We start from the raw sequence: 7,965 nt of genomic DNA, 5'->3' as shown, positions 1-7,965 counted from the left end.
GCCACACTCTGAAGGAGATAGTGAACAAGTACAATTATCGCCTGCTTTGGGTTCCTTAATTATCAGGAAAATAGAGACATCAAGTGGTCTTGGGGGAAAAAAAACAAGAGTTATTAATTTAGGTCATATCCCATGCATACAAAATATATATAAAGGCACATTTGTGTACAATACGTCTATATCAACCAACTATATCAACACTGGTATCTATATCAACCAACTATATCAACACTGCTACACTATATCAACCCAGAGGCTTGTGAATATGGCCGTATCTGCACTCTGAGGTTGTCAATAGACATGGAATTAAATTACATATCACATAATATAAGGATTATCTTATTAAGGATGTTGGAAAAATTATATTTCTCCTCTACCCCAAAAATAACTCGAATGATGGGTTGTGGTTCTTCATTATATTAATAGGAATTATTTTAAGTTCATTTATTTCCCCATAGGTTAACAAAGGAAATGAAATAGGATAGAAATAAGTCTCAATAATATTACTTATAAGAGGAATAAATTGATTACTTATCAATTTATTCCCCACTTATATTCCCTATCTGCCCAGTACCACCTACCAGTACCTCCTACCAGTATACCACCCACCCAGTACCACCTACCAGTACCTCCTACCAGTATACCACCAACCCAGTACCACCTTCTAGTACCACCTACCAGTATACCACCTCCCAGTACCACCTACCAGTACCACCTCCCAGTACCACCCACCCAGTACCACCCACCCAGTACCACCCACCCAGTACCACCTACCCAGTACCACCTACCAGCACCACCTACCAGTACCACCTCCCAGTACCACTACCCAGTACCACCTACCAGTACCATCTACCAGTACCACCTACCCAGTACCACCTACCCAGTACCACCCACCATGTATCACCTTCTAGTACCACCCACCCAGTACCACCTCACAGTACCACCCACCCAGTACCACCTACCAGTACCACCTACCAGTACCACCTACCAGTACCATCTCCCAGTACCACCTACCAGTACCACCTCCCAGTACTACCCACCCAGTACCACCTACCAGTACCACCTACCAGTGCCACCTCCCAGTACCACCCACCCAGTACAACATACCAGGTTCTTTCGTTCACATTGTGGTCCAAGGCGTAAGGCACTCATCTTGGGCGGTCTAAGACGCAGGTTCGATTCCACCGACCTGCTCCAGAGATTTTCTCATCAAATATGACAAAAGCGATATTTATAAAACAATTATGCTTACAATAAAACAACAGTAATAATACAAATATTGTAAGGTATGTCTGAATCTAAAGTAATGTTGATACTTCTTTGTTTTAAGTAATAAAAGTATGAAGTAATTCAAATATTAAGCTAATATCTTAGCAAATACAAATTTTGACGAATTTTATGAATTGCAATAAAGAACTTAAGAATTTAAGGAACACTGCAGTAGGCCAATTTGTTCAAGCAATGCATAATCACTCCACTAGGTCTAATTGCTCATGCAAGGTAAGGGCACTCCAGTAGGCCTATACTTACTCAAGCACTGCAGGAAAATTGCAGAAAGACAGTTTATTTATGTACATCTGGTCCTATTTATAACCTCTACTTTTCCTCAGGTATCAGTCTTTGCTTTGTTTAAGTTACTAAAGTATTAACTAAATCAAGGGTATTATCAGTATCTTCCACCCTTTTTCATGTTCATTCTCCCCCCAAAAAATCTATATCTTGTTTCATCCTAAATATATCGAGTTCTAATCCTTTGGGATGAGTTTCATCTCGATTTCATTTTGCATTACTTACAATGCAAGTCCATGCATTTGCACATTGCAGTTATATTCGTATCTCCTCTCTTTTTACCCTTTTGGAAGTTAGTAACTATAATGCTTTGTATATGGCTCCTGAGAGAAGATTCTGAACCGAGAGCCCGTTAATTACGACAAACTGTGTGTGAGTAAAGTGCAACAAGATTGATAATTTAATGTATTATGATTATGGATACATATCGGGGTTATTACTTGCTAATAACCCTTCAAGATTGAGGTTATTAGCAAGTAATAACCCCAATAATTTTGAAGAAATACGAAAGAAATGCTCAATTTATCATCTTCTGAAAGTAACACAGCCTAAACCACAAATGAAAACTTACACTTATGGGAAACTCGGACGCAATTCTGTTCTTTTCTAAAATCGGCAATTGCAGGTAGCAGACTTGTTCACTAATGTAATTTCCAACAGAACTCTGGTAGCAGTCCAGTGGCATGCTGTTAGCAGTCCAGTGGCATGCTGTTAGCAGTCCAGTGACATGCTGTTAGCAGTCCGGGGGCATGCTGTTAGCAGTCCAGTGGCATGCTGTTAGCAGTCCAGTGGCATACTGTTAGCAGTCCAGTGGCATGCTGTTAGCAGTCCAGTGACATGCTGTTAGCAGTCCAGTGACATGCTGTTAGCAGTCCAGTGGCATGCTGTTAGCAGGTTGTCTAACAGCATGACGTTCGGTTGTCTATTGGCGCCTGTTCCCGTTATCACTGTTGAGGTTATCACTATTTTCATTATTGACTTCAGCGATAGACTTATTTACGGTAAACTCGGTTATTATTGCGCTGTCTAACGCTTCCTCCTCTTGAGTGGAGTTGCTCATAGCACTGCTACTCAAGCATCTTCTGTCAAAAACAAAACAAAAATTACCTCATGACAAATGCAATTGAAAACAATTATAGTCTTGGAATTTTTGTCAATTACAATTAATAATAACATAATATTTTTTAACTAATATACAGCTCATAATACAGCGGATTAATTAGTTGTTACAAAATATGCATATTTATCACAGCCATATGCAAAGGGCTTCGGTTATCGTTATGCAATGTGATTTATTTGCATTTTCTGCAGTTAGAGATTAATATGTAACAATTAATAAAACAAAAAAGGTAATCGGATGATTGGAAGGACGTTATTGGGATTACATTATACATGTTCACATGAGATGGTTAAGTTTCATCTTTGTCAGAGTACAAAAAAATAGACAGGATGAACAATCCAGTGGGTTTTCTTCCTATTAGGGGGATGCTGTTATGGTGGTATGTTCACTCACAGGATGAGTGACCCTGCCCAATAAACTATCCCTTCCAGGCAAATCTAAATGGTGCATTGACGGCGGCCAAGGTTGTGGGGGTGGGTTGTGGGGATTTGACCTTTCTTAACCCAGAGAGTTGACGGGTCTCATATAAAAACTTGATTGAGTACTTCATGAAAGTTCAGAAAAAATGTGGTTATGCCAATTATAAGCTCAGTCATGGTCAAGCAAGTTGTGCATGTTTTGGGAGATTCCAGAGACGCGAGTTCAATTGCACTACAATACCTCAATATTGTTTCATCGGCATTAAATAAATCACATACGTTTGATAGGAATTATCCAGGACCAAAAGAGATTGGATTAAGTTAGACCTTTAAACCACCTGTTCTTTATCTTGGTGATATATTAAATATATATCAATGAACTTCATAATATATAATTTTTTGTTGCATATGGCAGGGTGGGGGTGGAGAGGGGAGAGGAGAGGCTAATGGTAAATCTTCACAGACAGACAGTTTCCACTTCTGCTGCGCCAGCTCCCACTGTTACAATTTGTAAACAAACCCGCCCACAGAAAATGGGGGTGATGGTGCTGCCCTCTATTGACAACACAGCTGTGTGTACAAGATGGGTGTGTGTGTTCGTGTGCTTGGTTCAGTTCGGTGTTGGTCCTGTCAACTGCTTTCTGACCACCATAGTGTACTTTAGTACTGAACATAGTACAGAGCTAAAGTAGACTCATAGTGCATATTCACCCAAACGTGGGATGGGTAGTACAGGGTCGGTGGAACTGGTGAAGAGTATTGGTAGGTGGTACTGGGTGTAGTGATACTGTGTAGGTTGTTCTTGATAGGTAGGACTGGGTAGGTAGTATTGGTACAGGGTGATAGGTGGGTGATACTGGGTGCCTGGTACGGGGGTGTGTTACACTAGGTGGGTGGTACAGAACCAGTTGTACAGGGTAGGTAGTACAGAACCAGCTGTACAGGGTAGGTAGTACAGAACCAGCTGTACAGGGTAGGTAGTACAGAACCAGCTGTACAGGGAAGGTAGTACACCTCTCAATGTACAAATTGACCACAGTATTCATTCGTATCTATTTGAATTGCTTATATCCAGACATAACAACACAGATTTCAGCTTTTTCCGATCTACCAATATAAATCTTCATTTACGTGTTATACACAGTGTTTATTTAACGGTATGTCAGAGATACTACATATAATGAACAATAGTAAACCACGTTAATGAAAATCAATGAATTTACTCACTTGTTAGTTATGTAATTTATGTAGGTCACAGGAACAAGTTTTTATGCTTTTGGAAAAAAGGCTTTTGGAACATCTCTGAGTGCTATATTACATTTTTTTGGGTGATAGTATTTACAACATGCTCCAATAAAGCATATAGTGGTATAGTGCTATACGTTATACCTGTGTGTGTTGAATATATTATGACCTACCTTAATATACTCAACACACACCCACAAAGGTAAGACCTACCTTAATATACTCAACACACACCCACAAAGATAAGACCTACCTTAATATACTCAACACACACCCACAAAGATAAGACCTACCTTAATATACTCAACACACACCCACAAAGATAAGACTTACCTTAATATATTCAACACCTCCCCACAAAGGTAAGACCTACCTTAATATACTCAACACACACCCACAAAGGTAAGACCTACCTTAATATACTCAACACACCCACAAAGGTAAGACCTACCTTAATATACTCAACACACACCCACAAAGGTAAGACCTACCTTAATATACTCAACACACACCCACAAAGGTAAGACCTACCTTAATATACTCAACACACACCCACAAAGATAAGACCTACTTGAATATATTTAACACACACTCACACAAAGGTAAAACTACTTTAAGATACACAACACATACCCACGAAGGTAAGACCTACCTTATTGTATCCCCAAAGTCTTCGTTACCGTTGCTTGCGTTGTCTTTCTCCATGGCTGTAACAACGAACCTAAAAAAGGTAAAAAAAAAATACATCTAATTTAATTATGTAGTGATTTGAATTCTTCATAGAAATAGACCACTTATTATCTACTGTCTATCTGTATAACTACTATACATTAATCTATCTACAGGATATGATAGAGGGGGATATGAACGAAGTGGTAATGGTGGTTAATATACAGCCACAAAATATGGCAATATTTTGTAATATTGATCAATATTGATCAATATTAATTGATCATTATTTATGATCATAAACCCATGTCTCACCGCGGGAGGAACATGCAGCTGTGAGCGATAGTGAGGGTCATGGAGTCATGATCTTCGGGGCCATATAGTGACGATCATGGGTCAATAATGGTGATAATCTTCGGAGGCCAAAGTTTGTGATGATCTTCGTTGCCATAGTGATGATCTTCGTTGCCATAGTGATGATCTTCGTTGCCATAGTGATGATCTTCGTTGCCATAGTGATGATCTGCGTTGCCATAGTGATGATCTTCGTTGCCATAGTGATGATCTTCATTGCCATAGTGATGATCTTCGTTGCCATAGTGACGATCTTCGTTGCCATAGTGACGATCTTCGTTGCCATAGTGATGATCTTCGTTGCCATGGTGACGATCTTCGTTGCCATAGTGATGATCTTCGTTGCCATAGTGATCTTCGTGCCATGGTGATGATCTACGTTGCCATGGTGATGATCTACGTTGCCATAGTGATGATCTTCGTTGCCATAGTGATGATCTTCGTTGCCATAGTGATGATCTTCGTTGCCATAGTGATGATCTGCGTTGCCATAGTGATGATCTTCGTTGCCATAGTGATGATCTTCATTGCCATAGTGATGATCTTCGTTGCCATAGTGACGATCTTCGTTGCCATAGTGACGATCTTCGTTGCCATAGTGATGATCTTCGTTGCCATGGTGATGATCATCGTTGCCATAGTGATGATCTTCGTTGCCATAGTGATGATCTTCGTTGCCATAGTGATGATCTTCGTTGCCATGGTGATGATCTTCGTTGCCATAGTGATGATCTACGTTGCCATAGTGATGATCTTCGTTGCCATGGTGATGATCTTCGTTGCCATAGTGATGATCTACGTTGCCATAGTGATGATCTACGTTGCCATAGTGATGATCTTCGTTGCCATAGTGACGATCTTCGTTGCCATAGTGACGATCTTCGTTGCCATAGTGATGATCTACGTTGCCATAGTGATGATCTTGGTTGCCATAGTGATGGCCTGTGACTAACAAGTCACAACTTCAAAAAAATCTAAATCTAAATCGGTAAATCTAAATATGTAAATCATACATAAGGTAATCTTTGCATCGTTACATCCTTTGATTATATTTTCGTGAGCATCTGTGCAACCGTTGATGAATATAGATTTATTTATTTATTTGAATTTGAGTATCTAATGCAGGTCAAAAAGTTTGTTACGTCACTCGTTAATAAGACGTAACAGCCTGGTTTTAGTTGCTTGGATGCTTAAGAAATATTAAAAAAGTCTAAAACTCACTATATGCATACATACATACATACATACATACATACACAAGACTAAAAAACAGATGACTCTAGGTAGTATGACTCTAAAAACGGATAACACGACTCTAACACCGGATAACACGACTCTAACACCGGATAACACGACTCTAACAACGAATAACACGACTAGCACTCAACGATATAATACAAAACCCAAATTAAACACCAAAATTAAAAACACCCCCATACCCATCCCACGAGATGGGTATGAGGTGCATAATAACTAAATGAATCTGAAATCTTTTAACGCTGAGACACTCACCGCCCTCTGGAACGCTTGAGACAGAGAGCAGCAACAGGGATACTGTCACCACCGCGGCTCGCGCCATACTGGTGCTGTGCACACCGGCGCTACGGAAGTACCTCACGCTAGCCACTGCGCATGATTCCGAGCAGTGAATCTCCAGTCAGTATTGGCTTGAAGGTTGTGACGTCATAGTGACGTCACGCACCTGGTACTAGCCGTACAGAAAAGCTGGATAGGTTCAGGCAGGACAGGTTAGGATAAGTTAGGCTAGGTTAGGTTAGGTTTGTTTATAGAATAGCGATGATGTGGAGGAGTACATACCTCTCTCAGGTATTTCCAACATACCATTTCTTGCTGTTTTCAAAGAACTTTGAGCTTTTCGACTGTTAATGTGAATTGATGTTATTTTCGCGCGTTTAAATTGCTTTGATTTCTGCTTTCATGGATGGGACCGAACGGAGACGTTTGGGCGGAACTTAATTTAATGTTAAGTGATCGAGAAAGATTGCATTACGGGATTACCAACTAAAGAGCCGGTGCTCAGGAGCTGACGCTCAGCCCTGTAGGCACAGCTTGGTTAGCACACACACCAGATGATTGACGGTTGAGAGGCGGGACCAAAGAGCCAGAGCTCAACCCCCGCAAACACACATAGGTAAGTATAACTAGGTGAGTACACACACAGAGAATGCATGAATGCATATATTCGTGTTCTATCTTGAGATGATTTCGGGGCTTTAGTGTCCCCGCGGCCCGGTCCTCGACAAGGCCTCCACCCCCAGGAAGCAGCCTGTGACCCCAGGTACCTATTTTACTGCTAGGTAACAGGGGCATAGGGTGAAAGAAACTCTGCCCATTGTTTCTCTCCGGCGCCCGGGATCGAACCCGGGATCACAAGTCCAGCGTGCAGTCCGCTCGGCCGACCGGCTCCCCATAGCACAAATGCACAAATGTATTACACATATGACTGCAAATTGCAGCAGAGCCGTAGGCAATTAGATCCATGGCCATAGTCACTCAAAAGTTGCCGAAAAGGCCTACTTGTCAGGCAACACTGACAGTACCAGCAGCTACTGTGGACGGCTGTACAAA

At 40.9% G+C, this 7,965-nt stretch overlaps 1 long non-coding RNA gene across 1 annotated transcript; it reads right to left on the bottom strand.

The window, feature by feature from the left end:
• Window positions 1-110: 110 nt before the first annotated feature.
• Window positions 111-6,999, bottom strand: LOC123747367 (uncharacterized). Its single transcript, XR_006771674.2, has 3 exons — window positions 6,889-6,999; window positions 5,006-5,074; window positions 111-2,651 (listed from the first exon to the last, which is right to left on the bottom strand). It is a non-coding gene; the product is annotated as an uncharacterized lncRNA (long non-coding RNA).
• Window positions 7,000-7,965: the final 966 nt, after the last annotated feature.

This window comes from Procambarus clarkii, chromosome 94 (genome assembly GCF_040958095.1).
Source record: "Procambarus clarkii isolate CNS0578487 chromosome 94, FALCON_Pclarkii_2.0, whole genome shotgun sequence".
NCBI classification, from domain to species: Eukaryota; Metazoa; Arthropoda; class Malacostraca; order Decapoda; family Cambaridae; genus Procambarus; species Procambarus clarkii.
The sequence above is the reverse complement of the archived record's forward strand: the minus strand, read 5'-3'. Positions and strand labels throughout refer to the sequence as shown.